The sequence below is a fragment of the Felis catus genome, chromosome A1 (assembly GCF_018350175.1).
Source record: "Felis catus isolate Fca126 chromosome A1, F.catus_Fca126_mat1.0, whole genome shotgun sequence".
NCBI classification, from domain to species: domain Eukaryota; kingdom Metazoa; phylum Chordata; class Mammalia; order Carnivora; family Felidae; genus Felis; species Felis catus.
In genome coordinates this window covers 59,201,150-59,226,704 of record NC_058368.1, presented here as the reverse complement: position 1 = coordinate 59,226,704, position 25,555 = coordinate 59,201,150, and the positions used below count along the sequence as shown (strand labels likewise).

The 25,555-nt window shown below is 36.0% G+C and overlaps 1 long non-coding RNA gene across 1 annotated transcript in view; it reads right to left on the bottom strand.

Moving 5' to 3' along the window:
* Positions 1-1,309: 1,309 nt before the first annotated feature.
* LOC123384622 overlaps positions 1,310-25,555 on the bottom strand; it is a 313,155-nt gene continuing 288,909 nt past the window's right edge. Inside the window, exon 5 of the long non-coding RNA XR_006596004.1 lies at positions 1,310-1,574. This is a non-coding gene — a long non-coding RNA (uncharacterized LOC123384622). The remainder of the gene's footprint in view (positions 1,575-25,555) is intronic.

Genomic DNA, 25,555 nt, shown 5'->3' with positions numbered 1-25,555 from the left:
TGTGGTGATAATAATGACTTCAAATGAACTGAAAAAAATGTGAAAACATTTTCTTCAATTATAATTTAGACATTCATTATCAAGTATATATCAAATAAATGCCAAGCAATTATTAATAATTTATTTGTATAAATCCTAAAACCCACTTATCCTCTGTTAGGTTCCCAAAATTAGAACATATGCCATAGCTTAAAATATTCTCTGTATTGCTTTGGTTGAAAGAGGCTGTCATCACTACCTAAACATAAAGATGCAATCAGGAAATTATTTAAACTAGAAATAGAAATAACCACTTACATCACATTTAGTTTCTGTTCCTTTTTCATTTTTTAAAAATATTATGTCTTTTGTTTACTGTCTAGGGAAGAAGGAATTTAGGCAAGATTTATATGAAATTATTAGAAGTAACTGCATGAATGAAGACCCTCAGAATTTGAGCTGTCAGACTTGCTTTAAGTTAACTTCAATGGATGCATTTCTTCTCAGTGTCCTAAAATTTCTTTCAACCATGTATTTCTGTCCGGTCAGAAATATCTATGACTATTGTTTGCTTCCCTTTGTTCAACTCAGTTTCTCAATAATCACAGGTTACTATCAGACACTTTAACATGATTACACGAAGGACTAAGTCAGCAATTGATTCAACAGCATTAATGAGAGATTATTAGATACATAGGGTCTTATTATTTGATCTCTGTTTAAAGTATTTTGACTTTAATGAAGACAAAATTATTGGATAGAGGAAGAAATCTCAGGCCCATACTTAAAAGGAAGAAGTACAATTTGAATAGTCACCAGCTGAATAGCTCTTTAGATAGTCTTCAAGGGAAGTACAAATAGTAAGCATAACTATTAATGAAGAATATCAGCTGTTAAAAGATAAATACTAAAAATATTAGTTTGCTTGCTCATGCAATTCATTTATCTCTTGTAGATGCATCTGAGTCCACCCTGATGCACTAAACATTAACTTGTTAATTTATCTTTATAATAATTTTCATATATTATATTCAGTAGTGATGTCATATAACCTGCATAAATATAGCTCCTAATTCCAAAAAGGCCTCTAGGTTCATGAAAAACAAAAACAAAACAAAAAAAAAAACTTGACTTTCTTTATAGTACAGAGGATATTAAGAAAATTACTACCTTTGGGATGCTTGGATGACTCAGTCAGTTAAGCATCAGACTTCAGCTCAGGTCATGATCTCACAGTTCATGAATACAAGCCCTGCATCGGGCTCTGTGCTGACAGCTCAGAGCCTGGAGCCTGTTTCAGATTCTGTGTCTCCTATCTCATGGCCCCTCCCACACTTATGCTCTGTCTCTCTCAGGAATAAATATTAAAAAAATTTTTTAATTCTATATTTAATTTGTATAGTCTGTATTTCAATCAGCTTTTGTTATATAACAAACATTTCAGTGACATAAAACAATAATTTATTTCTCACTTACATTTCTGTAAATTGGCAGATGTGAAACTCATCCAGGTTGGATTCAGCTGGCTTTGGCTCCAAGCCAGGTAGATCCAAGTCTACTCAGACATCTATCTTTCTTCTTCATCCAGAAGCTACCTGAAATAGGTTAATCTCATGACATAAAGCAGGAGAAAAGAAAAAGCCCAATGACTGCAAAGGCATGTCAAGCCTCTGCTTGCAACATATCCTTAACAGCTCATTTGGCCAAAGCAAATTACACGCCTGAGTCTAGTATCAATGAGATGAAGTAGTTCACTCCTTCCATGGAAACTGAAGATGGGGAAAAGAAGTGCTAATTTCCTGAACAATAACTGAGTCTACCACAATCTGTACAAGAGTGATAGTAACAACTTCATAGTGCTGTGTAGAAAACAAGAGGTGTATAAGTGCCATGAAGATTTAAAGTACTAAAACATGTAAGGATATATTTACTAACACTTACTATTAATAGAATACCAGATGGGAGCCACTATGATCTGTTAGTTGGTTCAGAACAAATGGTAACTAATTTAGGAATTTGTGAAATGTCTTAGTGTGAACTAAATAGCTGGGACCCGGAAATACATAAAGTTTGGTGAAATGATGATTTTCTTAATGAAAGTAGAGCAATTATCTATTGTTTAACTATATAAACATTAATCCAATATCCGTAATTACTCCCAAGTTGAACATAATCCTAATAATATCAAGAATTTAGATAGATAGAAATAATAGATGATGATGATGATGATGATGATGATGATGTTGATAATAGATACATGATAAATATATGTCATTGTTGTCAATCAGTGTGATACTATAAAATCAGACACAAAACCATGCTTGAGAGTATTTTTGATGCTTTAAATTTTATATAATATCAATTTTTAATAGTGAATTTTACGAAAACAAGTGCATAATTGTGAATAATTGATGGCATTGCCATCAATAATTTACTTAAAGCATAAATCCACTGAGGTCATTTAAAAGGTATTTAATATATTTCATTTAATTATCAGTATATTTATAGAGTTAAGTGCTCATATGTATAATTCACAAGCAAAAAAAAATCAAATTCACAAATTTTTAAATTGCTCCAAATCCACCCATCTGGTCAAAGAAAGAGAAACATTCTTCCACGTGTTTACAATCTTGGTGAATTTTATTAGGATCTTCATTGTTTACAATTCCAAAATCTCAGGTTAATCATAACATAATTATGATAACATAATTATGTTTTCAGCACTTTGACAATCTAATATATCACCATACTTTTAAATCCAAAGCATTACCCGATGTACCCGTTTTCAAATAGTTTTTCTTCCGCTGTAGTTCAAGTCCTCATGAACTCTAGCTCAGGTGTACATGCCTTTATATCTAGCTGTGCAGCCACTATGCCTCTTTTCAACTTTCAGAGTTAATTTCTTTTCAAGCAATTAAATTGTAGCATTTGGTGCAGAATGTTTTAATTTTAGCCATTTTTTTAAGTGCAACCTTAAATATACCATTAATATGATCGTTCATCATAGGAGGAGGAGGCAACATGGTGGAACAGCATGGAAGTTTTCTTGGGTCTCACATCCATGAAATACAGCCAGATCACACTAAACCACCCTGCACACCTAGAAAACTGATTTGAGGATTAACACAACAATCTATACAACCTGAACCACAGAACTAAGTAGGTATGCGGCACAGAGAGGTGAACTGGGGGAGAGAGAAGCTGTGGAGGGCAGGGAGCTGTTTTTGCTTGCGGAGAGAGGACAGAGACAGAGGGGAGAATATGGGAAAAGCACCCCGCCAAAAGCAGCTGGAGAGAAAGTGGAAAAGTGGAAACAGCCTCAGGGACTGAACTAAAAAGGGAGAAAGGAGAAAGGAGAGAATTTAAATTCCATTAAGACTCTATAAACAGGGGGAGTGCAAGTCTCAAACTCCGCAGCTTAATACCTGACAGTGCTCTGGTGAGAAGGGAGAAACTGCAGAAGCAGAGTGAAGTCTGGGGGTCTTTGGGCAACACAGGCAGATGTGGTTCCCCTGCTGGGAGGACATCTGGTAGAGGCTGTGTGTGTGTCCCTCCCCCTACAGGCAAAGGCCACAGTGGGCCCAGGAGAACAACCACATTCGCTGGTGCTGGAACAAGGTTGTTAAGGGTGAAGCCTGGTACCAGATGTGTGTTGTGATTTTCCATAATCCCTGAAACGCTGCTGCTACATGATCTTGTGAACTTTTCCTGGGGTGGCCTGGCACACAGCCACAGTCTCTGGGCATCAGCAGCAGCGCAGTCCCACAAACATTCCTGCGTGCGGCCAGCACCTGGACATTGCTTGGTGAGACTCACCTGCAGAGGGACAGAACAGGTCAAAGCCGCAGTCCCTCAGAAATAAGGGGTCAGGAAAGAATAGCCACATTTGAAATAAAATGCAGGAGGGAGGTGCTGCCTGGGGCTTTTTTTTTTTTTGCCTTGTAGCAAATGGGCCTGCAGAGATTTAATTGATGTAGAAAATACAGACTTGTCACCAGAATTGGTTATAACACATGAGCCAGCCCCGAAGCACACAGAATGAACTAAACAACAAAATGGACTTTTTTCCCCCTACAAAGCACGTGGGAGGAGTAAACAGTTTCTTAGTCCCTGACAAATGCACGGAGGGCTGGCAGAAATTTGGTGTCTATGTAGGAGAGAGGCAAGGGCTACCCCATAGCTTTTGAGACAAACAGGGGGGCATTTTATTTAATAGTGGTACAGATGTCAGAGTACATCCCCTCTGTTTGGAAGCGGGGCTGCAGGGAGCTCAGAATCCTCACTGCCAATGCCAGGTGCAGCCTCCCAGCTCCGAGGAAGGGTGGCGGGGGTAGAAACAAGAGAAAACCAAGATGAGGACCAGAAGCCATTCCAGACTTTTCCTATAGCTTGGTGGCTTCTTGAAAGTTGTGTGCTTGCGACCCTGAGACTCTAGCGGGGAGGGCTATGGGGAGGAGCCCGAGGGAACGGAGCACTCCAGAGGACAGTCGAGTCCCAGGAGACAGAGGATGAGCAGCAGAGCTTCCAGACAGTGTAAAAGCGGGGAGTGGAAGGAAGCCGAGGAAAAGGATGGATGCGCCATTACTGATGGGGAGAATAGAGTTCTGATGCTAGAGACTGGTTCGCTGAGTGACCCTGTTTTAACCACTCCCACGCATGTGCATACAAACCTACAAGCACCACAACAATCCACCCCAGTAAGCTAAACAACGCCATCTAGTGGAGAACAGAGCAGTTACACTAAGGGCCACCCAACTAGGCCAACCTCACTCTTCAAGAACACAAATCTTTCTGCCTGCTTAGTTTAAGGACTATAGTTTGACTTCTAGGACAAAACGAAGTAATTTCAGTCATATTTCAATCTGTTCTCTGGCCCATCTATTCAATTTTCTTTTTTTTTCTCTTTTTTTTTGGTTTCTTTTCTTTTTCATGAATACAGAAAGAGAAAAGAATTATTTTTACTTTCAATTTTTATTAAAAGTACTTTTCTTTAACATTTTTCTACTATATATTTTACTTTTGTGTAAATTTTTTCAATTGTATTTTACTTCCATCATTTCATTTTCTTTCAGTGTATTCACTTTTTCAAATTGTCAAATGACATCCTTTTTTTCCCCTTTTTTTCTCTAATCTATCAAGTCACTTTCAGCACCCACACCAAAACACACCTATGATCTAGCATCATTTATTCATTTTTTTGTGTGTATGATTGTTTTTAATTTTTTAATTTTAATATTTTTTTAATTTTAGTTTTTTCTACCTACTTCATTAATTCCTTAACTCCCTTCAAAATGATGAAACAAAGGAATTGACCCCAAAAGAAAGAGCAGGAAGAAATGACAGCCAGGGGCTTAACCAACACAAATACAAGCAAGATGTCTGAACCAGAATTTAGAATCATGATAATAAGAATACTAGCTAGAGTCGAAAATAGATTAGAATCCCTTTCTGTGGAGATAAAAGAAATAAAAGCTACTCAGGATGAAATAAAAAATGCTATAACTGAACTGCAATCTCGAATGGCTGCCATGGCAGCAAGGATGGATGAGGCAGAACAGAGAATTAGCTATATAGAGGACAAACCCATGGGGAATAATGAAGCAGAAAAAAATAGGGAGATTAAGGCAAAAGAGCACAATTTAAGAATTAGAGAAATAAGTGACTCATTAAAAAGGAACAATATCAGATTCATAGGGGTCCCAGAAGAGGAAGAGAGAGAAATAGGGGTAGAAGGGTTATCTGAGCAAAACTCCTAACCTGGGGAAAGACACAGACATCAAATCCAGGAGGCACAGAGGACTCCCATTAGATTCAACAAAAACCGACCATCAACAAGGCATATCATAGTCAAATCCACAAAATACTCAGGCAAGGAGAGAATCATGAAAGCAGCAAGGGAAAAAAAGTCCTTAACCTAGAAGGGAAGAGAGATCAGGTTTGCAGCAGACCTATCCACAGAAACTTGGCAGGCCAGAAAGGAGTGGCAGGATATATTCAATGTGCTGAATCAGAAAAATCTGCAGCCAAGAATTATTTATCCAGCAAGGCTGTCTTTCAAAATAGAAGGAGAGAAAAAAAGTTTCCCAGACAAACAAAAATTAAACGAGTATGTGACCACTAAACCACCCCTGCACGAAATTATAATGGGGACTCTCTGAGGGGAGATAAGATGAAATGAATAAATAAATAAACAAACAAACAAATACCAAAAGCAACACAGACTAGAAAGGACCGGAGAACACCACCAGAAACTCCAACTCAACAAGCAACATAATGGCAATAAATCTTATCAGTATTCACTCTAAATGTCAATGGACGCTATGCTCCAATCAAAAGGCATTGAGTACCAGAATGGATAGGAAAACAAGATCCAGTTATAAGCTACTTACAAGAGACCCAATTTAGACCTAATGGCACCTTCAGATTGAAAGTCAGGGGATGGAGAAGCATCTATCATGCTAATTGTTGACTAAAGAAAGCCAGAGTAACCATACTTATATCAGACAATCTAGACTTTAAAATAAAAACTGTAAAAAGAGATGCAGAAGGGCATTATATCATAATTAATCAGTCTGTAGACCAAGAAGACCTAACAATTATAAATATTTATGTGCCAAATGTGAGAACACTCAAATATAGAAATCAATTAATCACAAATATAAAGAAACTCATTGATTATAAAACCATAATAGTAGGGGAACGCAACACCTCACTCACAGCAATGGACAGATCACCTAACCAGAAAATCAACAGGAAATAATGGCTTTGAATGACACACTGGATCTGATAGACTCAAAAGATAATACTCAGAACATTTCATCCTAAAGCAGTGGAATATACATTCTTCTCCAGTGCACTTGGAACATTCTCCAGAATAGACCACATACTGGGACACAAATCAGCCCTCAGCAAGTACAAAAAGATCAAGATCATACCATGCATATTTTCAGACCACAATGCACTGAAACTTGAAATCAACCACAAGAAAAAATGTGGAAAGATAACAAATACTTGGAGACTTAAGAACATCCTACTAAAGAATGAATGGGCTAACCAAGAAGTTAAAAAGGAAATTAAAAAGTAAATGGAAGCCAATGAAAATGGTAACACCACAGCCCAAAACCTCTAGGACACAGCAACAGCGGTCAGAAGAGGAAAGTATATAGCAATCTAGGCAGAAAGGTCTCAGATACACAATCTAACCTTACACCTGAAAGAGCTAGAAAAAGAACAGCAAATAAAACCCAAAACCAGGAGAATACAGGAAATAATAAAGATTAGAGCAGAAATCAATGTTATCGAAACCAAAAACAAACAAACAAATAAACAAAAACAACAGTAGAACAGATCAATCAACCCCAAAGCTGGTCCTTTGAAAGAATTAACAAAATTGATAAACCACTAGCAAGTTTGATCCAAAACAAAAGGAAAGGACCCAAATAAATAAAATCAAGAATGAAAGAGGAGAGATCACAACCAACACAGCAGAAATAAAAACAAAAATAAGAGAATATTACAAGCAATTATATGACAATAAAATGGGCAATCTGGAAGGGAAAAATTTCTAGAAACATATACACTACCAAACTGAAACAGGAAGAAATAGAAAATCTGAACAGACCCATAACCAGTAAGGAAATCGAATTAGTAATCAAAAATCTGCCAAAAAACAAGAGTCCACGGCCAGATGGCTTTCCAGGGGAATTCTACCAAATATTTAAGGAAGAGTTAACACCTATTCTCTTGAAACTGTTCCAAAAAACAGAAATTGAAGGAAAACTTCCAAACTCTTTCTATGAAGCCAGCATTACCTTGATTCCAAAACCAAATAACAAGTGGGATTCATACCTGGTATGCAGGCCTGGTTCAATATCTGCAAAACAATCAATGTGATTCATCACATCAATTAAAGAAAAGAATCATATGATCCTCTCAATAGATGCAGAGAAAGCATTTGACAAAATACAGCATCCTTTTCTTGATAAAAACCCTCAAGAAAATAGGGATAGAAGGATCATTCCTCAAGATCATAAAAGCCATATATGAAAGCCCCTATGCTAATATCATCCTCAATGGGGAGAAACTGAGAGCTTTCCCTCGAAGGTCAGGAAAAAGATAGGGATGTCCACTCTCACCACGGTTATTCAACATAGTATTGTAAGACTTAGCTTCTGCAATCAGACAACACAAAGAAATAAAAGGCATCCAAATCAGCCAGGAGGAAGCCAAACTCTCCCTTTTCACAGGTGACATGATTCTCTATATGCAAACCTAAAAGATTCCACCAAAAAACTGCTAGAACTGATTCATGAATTCAGCAGAGTTGCAGGATATAAAATCAGTGCACATAAATTAGTTGCATTCCTATACATCAACAATGAAGCAACAGAAAGAGAAATCAAGGAATCTATCCCATTTACGGTTGCACCAAACACCATAAAATACCTAGGAATAAATCTAACCAAAGAGTTGAATAATCTATATGCTGAAAACTATAGAAATCTTATGAAAGAAAATGAAGAAGACACACACACACAAAAATGGAAAAAGATTCCATGCTCCTGGATAGGAAGAACAAATATTGTTCAAATGTTGATGCTACACAAAGCAGTCTACATAGTCAATGCAATCCCTATCAAAATAACACCAGCATTCTTCACAGAGCTAGAACAAATAATCCTAAAATTTGTATGGAACCAGAAAAGACCCCGATTAGCCAAAGCAATCTTGAAAAAGAAAACCAAAGCAGGAGGCATCACAATCCCGGACTTCAAGCTATACTACAAAGCTGTAATCATCAAGACAGTATGGTACTGGCACAAGAACAGACACTCAGATCAATGGAACTGAATAGCGAACCCAGAAATGGACCCAAAAAAGTATGGCCAACTAATCTTTGACAAAGCAGGAAAGAATATCCAATGGAATAAAGACAGTCTCTTCAGCAAGTGGTGCTGGGAAACCTGGACAGCGACATGCAGAAGAATGAACCTGGACCACTTTCTTACACCATACACAAAAATAAACTCAAAATGCATGAAAGACCTAAACATAAGATAGGAAGCCATCAAAATCCTTGAGGAGAAAGCAGGCAAAAACGTCTTTGACCTTGGCCGCAGCAATTTCTTACTCAACACGTCTCTGCAGGCAAGTGAATTAAGGGCAAAATGAACTACTGGGACCTCATCAAGATAAAAAGCTTCTGCACTGCAAAGGAAACAATCAACAAAACTAAAAGGAAACTGATGGAATGGGAGAAGATATTTGCAAATGACATATCAGATAAAGGGATAGTATCCAAAATTTATAAAGAACTTGTCAAACTCCACACCCATAAAACAAATAATCCAGTGAAGAAATGAGCAAAAGACATGAATAGACACTTCTCTACAGAAGACTTCCAGATGGCTAACTGACACATGAAAAAATGCTCAATATCACTCATTGCTGGAAGCCGAGCTATCCCAGCCTGATGGCAAGGTCCAAGCTGTGGACGGATTGGCGACTGCAAGGCGGCCCACTGACAGTGAAGCTTCTTGTACTCCCACTTTTAGGCAACTTGGCCTTAATAAAAGTACCTGGGATATTGTCTGTTGCGGAATTGCCCTCGACAGGCCCCCTGGGAAAAGAACCATTAGGAAAGAAAATAAGTTTCTGCAAGAAATTGTGCGGCCTTACATTTAGCCCTGCCATCCCCTATGGAGACTCCTCTACTTACAGGAAGGATAGCCTCATACATTTGCCAGCAGAGGAGGCCAACAAAGGAGAGACATGGATTTGAAAGCCCCACTCCGGCAACTAAGGAGTGTATCTCTAGGCACGGGTGACTTCAATCTCTAGGCCCACCTGGCCCCCTGGAGGCATTCCAGATGATAATTCAACCTAGTCAGTTAAAGTACAGAATGGTTCATTGGTTCCTAGGTGCATTGTCTCTCTGAGAATGTATACGGCATGGGTTTCTAAGCCCTCTTGGCCTCCTCCTGGCACCTTGGACCCAGGTGAACACTTTTGTTCTTCAAACCACAAATAGTTCGGGGAAACAACAAAGAGGTCATGTCCCTGTAACTGTTTCACTTGAGATGTTGAGAGATAGATGGCCTTTCATGAGAACAGCAAAGCAAATGCTTTATAGATTATAGATAAATGCAGATGCATAATGGAATAATGTAAGAAATTAATCAATAATCAAAGGGTATGAGGGAACATTACGAGAAAATTGCCATGTTATTTCTTAAAGGTTGACTACACATAGGAACATTTTAGAATTAGGTAATGTTAGAAAAACATAGATGACGTATGCTACCAGGAAATCACTAGCAAATATAATGCCATGTTTGCCCCAATAAATCGGCCAGTTCAACACACTGCTGTTGTCTGTGTCCATTTTTATTTTGTTTTGTTTTGTTTTCACTTTTTCAAACGCCATTCATCCTTCGGGAACCCCTGGTTGCTGGAGCTGGTCTCCGGCAACTAATCATCAGGGAAATACAAATCAAAACCACAATGAGATACCACCTTACACCTGTCAGAATGGCTAACATTAACAACTCAGGCAATAACAGATGTTGGAGAGGATGCGGAGAAAGACAATCTCTTCTGCACTACTGGTGGGAATGCAAACTGGTGCAGCCACTCTGGAAAACAGTGGAGGTTTCTCAAAAAATTAAAAATAGAACTATCTTACAACCCAGGAATTGCACTGCTACGTATTTATCCAAGGGATAAAGGTATGCTGTTTTGAAGGGTCATATGCACCCCAATATTTATAGCAGTACTATCAACAGTGGCCAAAGGATGGAAAGAGCCCTAATGTCCATCGATAGATGAATGGATAAAAAAGATGTGGTATATATATATACAATGGAGTATTACTCGTCAATCAAAAAGAATGAAATCTTGCCATTTGCAACTATGTGGATGGAACTAGAGGGTGTTATTCTAAGTGAAATTCATCAGCCAGAGAAACACAAATATCATGACTTCACTCATGTAAGGACTAAGACACAGAACAGATGAACATAAGAAAAGGGAAGCGAAAATAATATGACAACAGGGAGGGGGAGAAAACATAAGAGACTCTTAAAAATGGAGAATAAACAGAGGGTTGCTGGAGGGGCTGTGGGAAGGGGGTTGGGCTAAATGGGCAAGGGGCATTAAGGAATCTACTCCTAAAATCATTTTTGCACTATATGCTAACTAATTTGGATGTAATTTAAACAAATTAAATTAAATTAAAAAATTAAAAATTAAAAAAAACACCAACAAACAAAAAAAAATGTTTTAATTAGAGAAAAAACAAAACAAAAGAACCAGAAGACCTGAGTTTCAGTATGTTATTCCTCAACTTTACTGTGTTCTATTTGTAAACTTTTAAATTTTGTCTGAAAATGATCATTTCCATGTGCCTTATGTAAATCATAGGGTTGTTTCTGAAGATCAAGTGAATAATTATATTATGTGATAAATTATAAAACATTAAATAAACATAAATTATTCTTATAAAAATATGATTGTTCACCATCAAATTAAAACACTTTAAAGATGATATCTCTTTTGAAATGCCTGGGTGGCTCACTTGGTTAAAAGTCCAATTCTTGATTTTGGCTCAAGTCATGATTTCACAGTTTGTGAGTTTGAGCCTCTCATTGAGCTCTGTGCTGACAGTGTGAAGCCTGCTAAGGATTCTTTCTCCTTTTCTCTCTGCCTCTCCTCTCTCTCTCAAAAAATAAGTAAACTGGAAAAAAATAATTAAAGATGATGCCTTTTTTGACAGCTCTGCCAATGTTAGCTCTTCTCTTGTCCTCCATTTTAGGTATCACTGTTATCTATTTGATGTATACATTCACAGGTTTTTAAAACTTTCTTTTTTGTATGCTTACGCACATATTTAACTGTAAAATTCTATACTATCAGTTTGTGGGTATGTTTTTTTCCCACAAGCTATATATTTTAACGTATCCTTTGATTTTTAAAATGTATATGTTTACAATTCTAATAATTTCAGCATTTCAAATATAGATGTATATTTAAATTATTCCTATAAGAATATATTGCTACATTGCGCTTCAGTTTATGGGTGTACCCTAAGCTTATTTAATAATATTCTAACAATGTATGTATACACTTTATTTTTTTCATTGTTAGGAAAAAGAATCCTTCCCAGGCATTAATGTCCACATTTGTCACACCTACACTAAGGCACATCTTTAGAGAATAAACAAAGTAAAATAATTGCTTAGATATAAGATATGCAAATTTCCATTGTGATTGCTTTTTTCAAACTACTTTCTATAAGGCAATTCATTTTCTGCTTCAACAACAGTTGGCATTATTAAAAGCTGATGGTTAAAATATGCTAATGATGTCCCAATCTGCATTCTTTTATTATTAATGAGATGAGGTACCTTTTTATTGGCTATTTTTATTCCTTTTTTTGGCTCCATTTCATTTTTGTTTCCAATTATTTAATTGAGTTGCTTTTATTTTCTTTATTTGCTTTGTAGGAAATATTTATGTATCCTGGATATCAATCCTTTGTGTGTTAAACATGTGGCAAATGTTTTCTCTCAGTCTGTTGCTTGGCTTTTAATAATATTTATGGTAAATTAGAATTTTAATTTTGACATTACCAAGTTATCAAAGTTCACTTTATAACTTTTGCCTTTTCGGACCTATTAAACTTTTTCTCTGCCATAGCTACAAATATTGCATGCTAATTTTATTCTAATTATTTTAAGATTTTTAAAACATATACTTGAGAGCCAGAACCCTTTGTTAACATCCTAATATGCTGTTTAGTACTTTTATGGCATTAAACAAGAGACAATCTCTGTACTTCAGTTTCCTAACTATAAAATTGGAATTCTAAGAATAGATAATATGTTTATTATTACTTAGCATATTGTCTGCCGCCCAGTGTGCACTATATCATGGACCTTCTTTTTCTTAAACTTTCACACCTGGTTTGGCATATATTACATAATTTAAAGGAAACTGAAATATATACACACATCATTTTCAAAGAGCCTATTTGCTCCATTGTTGTACTGCATTACTGAATCAACAGCCTGTGTTGTAATCACAGTTACTGGATACTGTAACTTGTGCTTCTCACTGTAAAGGAGTGGCTTATATTATAACAATTATTCCCCTGAGACTAACAAAAAAACTTGAGGGGTGCCTGGGTGGCTTAGTCGGTTGAGCATCTGACTTTGGCTCAGGTCATGATTCCAAGGTTTGTGGGTTCAAGCCAGGCATGGGGCTTGGTGCTGTTAGCCTGTCAATGCAGATCCTGCTTAAGATCCTCTGACCCCCTTTCTCTCTGACTCTCCCCTGCTTGTGCTCTCTCTCCAAAAAAAAATCTGAATAAAATTAAAAATACAAAAAATATAGTATAATCAAAAGAGAGAAACCAAGTCAGGAAGGGCCAAGAGCTCAAGGCCAATGTGAAGACATTGAGGTAAGTTCGTTTTCCTGTGGAAGGTATTTGCCAATATATGTGTGAAACCAAAGTGAAAAATTGGACCTTAGAATCTTCCTTCATGGTAGAGCTTTGCTTAGCAGGTTGACGTTTCAGTTTCGAACCAAGTCTATGTCCTAGGTATGAATCAAGTACTTACAAAGACAGTTGTAATCTTGAAAATTTTCAGTAGCAGATTTATAAAGGTGTTATTCACCTTTTTTAGCTTCTAGTAGAATAAAAATAAACACTCTTTGGAGGAGATAATATTATTCAACAATAGAAAAATACACATTTGTCCCCTGCTCTACTTTAAAAGTGACAGAAGTAATTCCACTAGTGTAGATTGGCTAGAATTAATAAATACTTTGTACTATATTAACAAATTCGCTTAAATATAGCAACAGAAACAATAAACTGAAGACTACATAAATGAAGCTAAAAAATCCCCTAAGTAAATTTAGCTTAAAATCACTTATTTCAAAAGCAGACTAAATCAATTTATTTCTCACTGTATATACACATATGGTAGCATTATAAAGAAAAAAAATGAATTATACAAAATTTAAGATACAGTTACCTCCGAGTATATGGTAGGGTGAATGTTTTAGGAATGAGTAAGTCAACTGGTTTGAAAGGCACAGGTTATATTCTATTTGCAAAATTCATTTTGGTAATTTGGCATTTTATCAATATTTTCACACATTGATATTCATCATAAATACTCTTAAATTATGCACATGATATTTTATAACATTAACACATTTTAAAAGTCTCCTTGGCATTTTATATATAAATAAATTGTTTTACAACTCTGTAGGTAATACCTTCATCTTATAATGTGGTATAAAATATTTATTCAATTTTCATCTATTCAATTACTTTGTGCTTATGTTTCACTGATCATTTGTCCTTACATTAATTATTTCAATTGGAAATGCTGTTGTAACTTTGAACATTTCTGTTAAAAGTGTAGAAAACAGGCTTTGGTCTATTTATATATACCATAAACATTAAAAAAAATTAAAAAAAAATTCCAAAGCTATATCTGGAACTCCAAAGAGCAATCGAACTTTAGGAGATATGGATTACTAGTGATTTTTTACTGGTAATGTGAATCAGTTTTCAGGCGTGTTTCACATTAGAGAGGAGAAAACAAGAATTGTTCAGTAGCTTGGGAAATTATCTAGTTCTACTCTACCAACTATGAATAAAAATAAGTATAATTATCCCTCAAATTCCAGAAGATATTTTAACCATATATTTCTTACATATTTTATCGAATATTGTTGAATTATCAGTGCCCAAAGATATAAATAAATAAAACATTCTTGCACCCTTATCTTTCAAATCTAATTTATTAATTCTAATAAAATAAAATGTGTTACCCTATGTTGTACACATAAGTGTTACAAGTATTCTAAAAATATAAGAAAAGTTTTGGGTAAAATATTTAGGAATGCTTCACAAAATAATTATAAAGAAATATGTATGTGATGGTTTCAATCAGATACAGTTATGTTATATTAGTATACACACTTGAAGAATAAGAATAAAAGAAAAATTATGTAGTGTGAATGTTTGGTCTTCACTTTTTTGTTTTTGGTTTGGATGCATGTGCCTCATGAAAAAATGGTTCAGCAATACAAAAGAACTGTTACACGAATTTTCCAGATTTTACCTTACACTGCATAACTATTGTCCATTTAGTTTCACTGCTATGAAGGATTAAGATGCCAGTTTCTCTCTCTCAAAAAAAAATGTGTGAACTTATTAAATGGTTAGGTCTAGGAAAAAGAGTATGGTTAAAGAATATTTTTGTACATTGTTACAGCTGCTTCTGTGGGGTGTTGAGAAATTTTTGCATGCATTTCTGCAGATGTGAGGGTTTCTAAATAAACTTGGTAAAAATTTAGGGTTATGAAATAAGAGAAATACAAGTCTAATTATTTTACAAGAGAATGGACAATGAGAGAACCCCAGAAATATTTACCCAATTCTGGAGGTATGTGTTTATATTTCAAGAGAAAATCAGATCAGGGAGCTTGGAGGCATATCTAGGTCAGAAAAGCTGAGGGTATATTCAGGTTTACCCTGCCATTAGAGAGAAATATTTACATCTTAAATGATTAGTGTAAGAATTCAATATTATTTTAATCCTTTCTCCAAAAGGCAAAGATTTTCCTCCTCTCTTGCAGAGGTAATGAGGAGACAGGTACCTCTTTGCTATGTAGAAGTAAAGAAAATTATTTTTTCTCCATTTTCTCACCTATGTGGAAAGAGGTGGAGAGCTCACTTACTAGTGGAATTTGTCATTTGGTTTTCATTATTTTTTTCCAAATAGTATGCATTTGGGTGGGTGAGAGTGAAATGCCGTTATTATTTTGGAAGAAGAAAGAAAAAGAAAGAAGAAAGAAGAAAGAAGAAAGAAGAAAGAAGAAAGAAGAAGGAAGAAAAGAAGAAGAAAGAAGAAGAAGAGGAAGAAGAAGAAGAAGAAGAAGAAGAAGAAGAAGAAGGGGAGGGGGAGGGGGAGAAGAAGAATTTTTTTTAGTAATCTAGAGTATCATCATGTATGCCTCTAGAATAAAATTCATAAAGACTGATATTAAAAATATAATAAATTATGACACCAAGAGTGAATGCTTAGGTAAACTAGGGACTTTGGTTGATTATAATATATCAGTGTATATCATCAATTGTAAAACAAATTACCTTTCTGTGGGATATTTACAATGGAGGAGGCCATGCATGTGTGAAGCAGGAGTATATGGGAAGTCTCTGTTTCTTCTTACCAGTTTTGCTGTGCACCTAAAACTGCCCTAAAAAATTAAAGTCATTAGTAAAAAGCAAATATAATTGCTTCCAAAAAGGATGATTTCTTTTGTGCAAATTAATTTCTAGTATTGTAAAAGCCAAGCATAAAGACCAGTAAGGTAAATTAAATATTAACTAGCTGAGAAGTAGGGTGTTAAGTATAGCAATTTTAAACTCTATGTTATTTTGTAGTATTTTATGCTTAAAATAAGCTTAAAAAACTCATGTTACTAACTAAAGATATGGTACTTAACAATACCATCAAACAACTGATTAGAATTGGCATACATAGACTACTTCATTGAACAACAGCAGAATACTTATTCTTCTCATGCTCACATAAAACATTCACCAAGATGGACCACATTCTGGAATTGCAACACACCTTAACAAATATAAAAAATATAAATTACACAATGTCTGTTTTCAGACCACAATAGAGTTAAATTAGAAAGTAATAATAGAGAATTAAGTGGAAAATCCCCAAATAATGGAGCTTAGACAACACATGGGTAAAAGAAGAAATCTCAAGAAAAATTCAAAAAACATTCTGAACTAAGTGTGAACAAAACCTAAACCTAGTAAAATGCGCGAGATTAAGCAAAACCAGTGTGCAAACATATTTTTTTTAGCATTGGATATACACATTAGTTTAAAAAAATCTAAAATCAATAATCTGTGCTTCCACTTTAAAAAGAATAATAAATTAGGGGTGTGTGGGTGGCTCAGTCAGTTAAGCATCCAACTTTAGTTCAGGTCATCATCTGGTGGCATGAGTTTGAGCCCCACATCGGGCTCTGTGCTGACAGCTTAAAGCCTGGAGCCTGTTTCAGATTCTCTGTCTCCCTCTCTCTCTGCCTCGCCCCTGCTCATGCTCTCTCTCTCTTGATCTCTCTCTCTCTCTCTCTCTCAAAAATGAACATTAAAAAAATTCAAAAAAAGAATAATAAATTAAGTGTGAAGTAAACAAGTAAATAAATAATACAGCTTAGAAAAGAATTTGCTAACACTGAAAACATGAAATCAATACAGAAAACAAACTAAACCAAAAGCTAGTTCTTTCAAAAGATCATCAAATTGATAAGTAGGTAGGCTAATTAAGAAAAAAAAAGAGAAAGGGTAGACAACAATAATATCAGAAATAACAGAAGGAGTATTATGTATAGTACATTGGGTGAATATATTTTTATATATAATATAGGAATGGGACTTATGAATCATTTGTTAAACTCGTAGTTTTGAAAACTACCAAGCATTTTTCCAAAGTCACCATACTATTTTGCAGTTCCCCTAGCATTATATGAGAATCCCAATTTCTCTTCATGGTCACAGGTACTTGATGGTCAGACTTTTTAATAAAAGTCCTTGTATAGAGTATGCAATGGCATTTAATTAGGATTTTAATTTGAATTATCCTAATGACTAATGATGTGAGTACCATTTTATTCTTTGTGTTTCCATATAAAAGTATCTGTTAAAATAGTCTGCATATTTGTTAATTAGATATTTATCTTTATACATTCTTATATATTTTAGATACCATTATTTTAATAAATATGGCTTTTGAAAATGTTTTCTCCAAGTCTTTGGATAGTCTTTAAATTATCTTGAGTATCTTCAGAAAGCAGAATTCTTAAATGTCAGTAAGTATAATTTATCATTTTTTATTTTGTTATCTGTGCTATTTATTTTCTATATAATAAATGAACTCTGAACATAATGCCTCAAAGGTTTTCTCCCACATTTTATTGGAAGCCCTTATAGTTTTGCCTTTTACATTTATTTTTAAAATTCATTCAGAGTCAAATATAAATGGTATAATGATCAGAGTTCCTTTTTTTCAGTAGATTCTTTGGAATTTACCATGTAGATGTAATCCTATTTATACATAAAAACACTACTATTCTTCTTTTCTAACCTGTTTGTTTATACTTGATAGATTTATTATTTAAATTTAAATTATTTCTATGGTGCACAAATTTCTGGTCATGATTTCATTAAAACTGCCCAATATATGCCTGTACCCATCAACATTTGAAAAACAAGTAGTTAATCCCTCTCTGAATTCATTAATATTAACACAACACATGTTTTCCAAAGCTAAAGCATTGCTGAACATAAGATAATAATCCAAATTTTTTTAAATGAGAAAATTTTTACTCAGTATAGTATGGAAATACAATTGATGCAAATACTTAATGTTGCCTTCAAGAAGCCTTATAGATAAATACAGGTAAGAACACAGAAATATTTTACCAATATCTTAATTACATCAGTATGCATAGCTGTAAATGTGATTTTATGTATTTTACATTTTGAAAAACTGAGCAAAAAGATAAACATATATTCATGATTTAATTTAGTCTCAAGAACAATCATAAGTATTGAAAGTATATAGGAAATAGCTCAGAACACATAAATCATAACATTTTTAAAGACCATGAATAAATTTTGAGATATTAAAATTATTGTTCTCTGTGTGTAAAACATGTTATCTCTTGTTAAGCAAGTTAGATATTTGGAGTTTTCAAAAAAGATTTTTTCTTTTTCTTTTCCTTTGTAAAGTGATAGTAGACTATTTTGGACAGCAACTCATTGGCATATTTGAGCATGTCACTCATATAACCTATAACTATCAAAACATTGACTACATCTGAACAAAAATGACAAATTTTGACTATGATATAATGGAAGAGATTGGTTAAAGTATTCTCAAAATTCCCCTCAAAATCACACTGGGCATTTTCCTCTAATTTTTATTGTTGATTTTCAGGTTCTTCAATTTATATGTTAATGCCTTATCCTGTGTCATGTACAGGTGCGATGTGCAATCACTGCTTTTCAAAATAGCAATAGTTACAACTACAGATTACTATGCCTTTATAACTGCAGGAACAAATGAAGAAGAAATTGCCTTAGTTCATGACTGAAACAAAAATGATATAGCTATTTTTTCTAACATTATTAAATAGATAAAGATAAATATCTAGATATATGTTTTCAAAATAATGTGTTATTTTGAGAGTGTTCTGCCTCTTTGACTGGTCTAACTTCATTTGTAAGCTACAGAGTAGATAAATTACTGCTAACAATATCACTGCCTTATATTGTCCATGTGGTCTCATTTTGCACATCATTTTATAAAAAGTAATTTTTCTCTGTCAATAGAATAATAGTAAGCAATTTTAAAATATTCACTAAGCCAAAAAACACATTAAACATTTAACAGGGGCGCCTGGGTGGCTCAATCGGTTAAGCATCTGACTTCGGCTCAGGTCATGATCTCGTGGTTTGTGAGTTTGAGCCTGGCGTCCAGCTCTGTGCTGACAGCTCAGAGCCTGGAGCCTGCTTCAGATTCTGTGTCTTCCTCTCTCTCTCTGCCTCTCCCCTGCTCATGCTCTGTCATTTTCTGCCTCAAAAGTAAAATAAAACATTAAAAAAAAACATTTAACAGGATGATGGTACACCCAATATCAGAAAAATTACTGCCTGTGTTCTCCCCTAGGATTTTTATGGTGTCAGGTCTCACATTTAGTTCTTTAATCCATTTTGAATTTATTTTTGTGTATAGTGTAAGAAAGTGGTCCAGTTTCATTCTTTTGTATGTAGCTGTCCAGTTTTTCCAACACCATTTGTTGTAGAGAAGGTATTTTTTCAATTGCATATCCTTGCCTCCTTGAAGAAGATTAACTGAGCATATAGTTATGGGTTTATTTTTGAGTTTTCTATTCTGTTACATTGATCAATGTGTCTATTTTTGAACCAGTACCATACTGTTTCTATCACTACAGTTTTGTAATATAACTTGAATCCTGAAATTGTGATGAAAAGCTTCTGCACAGTAAAGGAAACAACCAACAAAACTAAAGGACAATCTACTGAATAGCAGAAGATTTTTGCAAATGACATATCCAATAATGTATAAATAGCTTAAACAACTCAACACTCCCCCCCCCAAAAATACTCCAATTAAGTAACAGGCAGAAAACATGAACAGACAATTCTCTAAAGAAAACATAAAGATGGCCAAAAGACACATGAAAATGTGCTCAACATCACTGATCTTCAAGGAAATGCAAATCAAAACTACAGTAAGATATCACCTCACACCTGTCAGAATGGCTAAAATCAAAAACCCAATAAACAACAAATGTTGGTAAGGATGTGGAGAAAACAAGGAACATTCTTGCACTGTTGTTGGAAATGCAAACTGGTATAGCCACTATGGAAAACAGTATGGAGGATCCTCAAAAACTTAAAAATAGCACTACCTTATAATCCAGTAATCACAACTAGTAAAATACTTCTGGGTATTTACCCAAAGAACACAAAAAAACATTAATTCAAAAAGATACATGCACCCCTATGTTTAATGGAGCATTATATGCAATAGCCAAACTATGGAAGAAGCCCAAGTGTCAATCAATAGATGAATGGAAAAAGAAGAGGTGGTATACACACACACACACACACACACACACACACACACACACAGACACACACACACACACACACGGAAATATTCAGCCATAAAAAAGAATGAAATCTTGCCATCTGCAAAAACATGGATTGATCTAGAAAGTATAATGCTAAGTGAAATAAGCCTGTCAAAGAAAGACAAATACCATATGATTCTAATCATATGTGGAATTTGAGAAATGAAACAATTTGGGGCACCAGTGTGGCTCAGTCGGTTGAGCACCTGGCTTCAGCTCAGGTCATGATCTCACAGTCTGTGAATCCGAGCACCTTGTTGGGCTGTGTGCTGAGAGCTCAGAGCCTGGAGCCTGCTTTGGATTCTGTGTATCCCTCTCTCTCTGTCCCTCCTTGGCTCATGCTCTATCTCTCTCTGTCTCAAGAATAAACAAATGTTAAAAAACAATTTAAAAAAGAAATGAAACAAATAATAATGATTAAAAAAGAGAGAACGAATGAGAGAGAGAGAGAAACCAAAAAACAGGCACTTAAAAAACAGGCACTTTGTAGAGAACAAAGAGATGTTTACCAGAGAGGAGATGAGTGCGGGCAATGTGTGAACTAAATGGAGGGAATTAGGGGTGTATCTGTCTTGATGAGCACTGAGTACTCTATGGAACTGTTGAATCACTGTAGTGTACACCTGAAATTAGTACAGTACTGTATGTTAACTACACTGAAATTAAAATAAAAACAAACCCAAAAATACAAAAGCACACAAACAAAAAAGAACTTAAGTAATTTGTATTAAAAACAAAATCAACATGTTTCAGTTCATTCCAAATTTGAATTCAATCTTTATAAATTAAGGACTTGGCACCTTCTATTTCTGAGCACTGGAGGGAAGGAAAAAGCATGGGCAAACTGCTTGGGCAAACTGCCTTACTTCCAGTGGCTTCCTTCCCAAATCTTGTCAGCTTAGATTGTATTTTGTCTGATGTCAGATAACTTTGCATATTTACTTTGTAGCTTCTAAGATTCTCATGACACCTCTTCTGCTACCTTCTACTCACCTACTTGTCTTTGCATGTTCTTGACCTTTTACTCCAACTGGTATTGCAGTAGCTTTCTCTGACGGAAAAGATAAATGCCTGTATCTAACCCATTATAATTTAACTATTTGTCCACCTCAGACTTTCATCCAACTTTTAAAGACCAAATGCATAAACTAATTATTCATTGTCAGTTATACAGGAAATATTCATGAATGACTTCATAACTGAATCCTTATTGAAAATATGAATCAAAAGTATTATAAAGACAAAGTAAATTGAAATAAAACACTCTGTTACTCAGAACAATTTGTTCTGCTTTCTTAAATTCTGCATTTTTCTATTTGGTATTCACTAATAACAGGGCCAAACCAACAGCCATAGGGATGAGCATCTTACCTAACAATCAGAGCCCATAATCTGACCCACCCTCTTACCTAACTTTCACATTTCAAACCAAGGTTTCTCCTGCCCTAAATCACCCGGGATCATCTACTACACAACTAGAGACCACATCTATGGCACAGAGCTCACATATATTATTCAAACTACATAATCCTGACCTTTTTCTCATACCCTCCCTTGCCATTCCTGCAGAAACTCAAGTAAAAACTCTGACTTCAGCTTCCCTTCACTCCTCCTTTCTACTTCTTGCCCAAACTTCACGGTTCCCCCTGTGTCCCCACATGGCATAATGTGCTCCCTCATTTTGGGAAATGTAACTAAGATAAATCTCCTTTCAAAGGCACCATCCTCTCCATGTCATCATTTAGGCACCTCTGTAAATTAATATCTGGAGGATACAATTACTACACTGTCATAACAAAATTGTCAGTGAACACTGAATCTATTTCAAACAAAAAGTTATCAAAAACTAGGGACTTTGCTAAAACAAAATTTGTATATACTTGTTCACATCCATATGAAAGAAAAAAAAATAATACAAAGACCTTGGAATCAACTACTGCTCTCTAAAATATAATTCAGAACCATTTGTCAATGTCTAATATAGAGACACAGATTAAAATAAAGATGTTAAAACTCTAAAACATCAGTGCTTCCAGTGATTTTTATAACCTCAGTAGAAATTATCTTAAGTAACTGATACTATAAAATGAAGGAACATTTGCATAAATTTTGGAAATCTTTCTGTTTATCTCTTCCTAAATACAAATATATTCAATATATAAACCTTTAAATACACATGTGTCATTATTTCATTCTTTAGAAACCTTCCCTTCACCATTTTCCCCTCTCTTTCTTTGCCTCTCTTTATTTATATTTATATGAGTTTCTTGAATGTTATTTGTAGAATGATATCACTGGTGACCTTGGTTTGACCTTATTTATTGATTTCTGTGCTTGATACCTTATTTATTGTTTTATACTTTTAAAACTCTGAACTTATTAAAAATAACTTAATTGTGTTAACACAAACAAAGACAGACAAATATCTTCTTCAAGGTGGTGAATGAATTTGGGAACAAGCAAAATTGAGTTTAGCACATTTACAAAATAACATAGAAGATGAATAATTAAATGGCATGACATTAATCATTAATGTAGTTTTTCAAGGACAAATAAATATGATCCGGATTGGTCATGATGATATAGTAACAGATATAACCTTAACTCCATGCTAACTGCTGAATTCCTATTGTTCTAGAGTTACAGCAAATCTAAGAAGTTGGGTACATGCCCACAATTAATGCCTAGGGATTTGAAGCAATACTTAGGTCATGTGGTCAACAGATTATTAACAAGCCTAGTCCCACCAAGAGATACTCAGGGAATACAGAATGAGTTTAACATTGTTTCTCTTGACCCTGCCCCAACCTTACTCTCCCTCTCCAGTTCTAGGCTCTTCTATTTAGAAACATATGACTGACCTTTTATGTAGGACTTAAATCTAATGCAGGAAAACTATGTCACTTCACCTCACTGTGACCAACACTCACAACGCCCATAACAGTGTGACTTAGGAGAGAGAGGGAAGATGGCGGCATAAGAGGACGCTGGGCTCACCGCGCTTCCTGCTGATCACTTAGATTCCACCTACACCTGCCTAAATAACCCAGAACACCGCCAGAGGATTAGCAGAACGGAGTCTCCGGAGCCAAGCGCAGACGAGAGGCCCACGGAAGAGGGTAGGAAGGGCGGCGAGGCGGTGCGCGCTCCACGGACTGGTAGGAGGGAGCCGGGGTGGAAGGGGCGGCTCGCCGGCCAAGCAGAGCCCCCGAGTCTGGCTGGCAAAAGCAGAGGGGCCGGACGGACTGTGTTCCCACAGCAAGCGCGACTTAGCGTCTGGGAGGTCATAAGTTAACAGCTCTGCTCGGAAAGCGGGAAGGCTGGAGGACAAAGGGAGGGAGAGCTGCTGAGCCCCCGAACGACAGAGCTCAGTTTGGTGGGGAACAAAGGCGCTCACCAGCGCCATCTCCCCTGCCCATCCCCCAGCTAAAATCCCAAAGGGAACCAGTTCCTGCCAGGGAACTTGCTCATTCCGCGCAAACACCCAACTCTGTGCATCTGCGGAGCCAAACCTCCGGCAGCGGATCTGACTCCCTCCCGCTGCCACAGGGCCCCTCCTGAAGTGGATCACCGAAGGAGAAGGGAGCTAAGCCTGCCCCTCCTGCCCCCGTGCACCTTGCCTACCCATCCCAGCTAATATGCCAGATCCCCAGCATCACAAGCCTGGCAGTGTGCAAGTAGCTCAGACGGGCCACACCACCCCACAGTGAATCCCGCCCCTAGGAGAGGGGAACAGAAGGCACACATCAGTCTGACTGTGGCCCCAGCAGTGGGCTGGGGCAGACATCAGGTCGGACTGTGGCCCCGCCCACCAACTCCAGTTATACACCACAGCACAGGGGAAGTGCCCTGCAGGTCCTCACAACTCCAGGGACTATCCAAAATGACCAAGCGGAAGAATTCCCCTCAGAAGAATCTCCAGGAAATAACAACAGCTAATGAGCTGATCAAAAAGGATTTAAATAATATAACAGAAAGTGAATTTAGAATAATAGTCATAAAATTAATTGCTGGGCTTGAAAACAGAATAGAGGACAGCAGAGAATCTCTTGCTACAGAGATCAAGGAACTAAGGAACAGTCATGAGGAGCTGAAAAGCACTTTAAACAAAATGCAAAACAAAATGGAAACGACGACAGCTCGGATTGAAGAGGCAGAGGAGAGAATAGGTGAACTAGAAGATAAAGTTATGGAAAAAGAGGAAGCTGAGAAAAAGAGAGATAAAAAAATCCAGGAGTATGAGGGGAAAATTAGAGAACTAAGTGATACACTAAAAAGAAATAATATACGCATAATTGGTATCCCAGAGGAGGAAGAGAGAGGGAAAGGTGCTGAAGGGGTATTTGAAGAAATTATAGCTGAGAACTTCCCTGAGCTGGGGAAGGAAAAAGGCATTGAAATCCAAGGGCACAGAGAACTCCCTTCAGACGTAACTTGAATCGATCTTCTGCACGACATATCATAGTGAAACTGGCAAAATACAAGGATAAAGAGAAAATTCTGAAAGCAGCAAGGGGTAAACGTGCCCTCACATATAAAGGGAGACCTATAAGACTCGTGACTGATCTCTCTTTTGACTTGGCAGGCCAGAAAGAATTGGCATGATATCTTCAGTGTGCTAAACAGAAAAAATATGCAGCCGAGAATCCTTTATCCAGCAAGTCTGTCATTTAGAATAGAAGGAGAGATAAAGGTTTTCCCAAACAAACAAAAACTGAAGGAATTTGTCACCACTAAACCAGGCCTACAAGAGATCCTAAGGGGGACCCTGTGAGACAAAGTCCCAGAGACATCACTACAAGCAGAA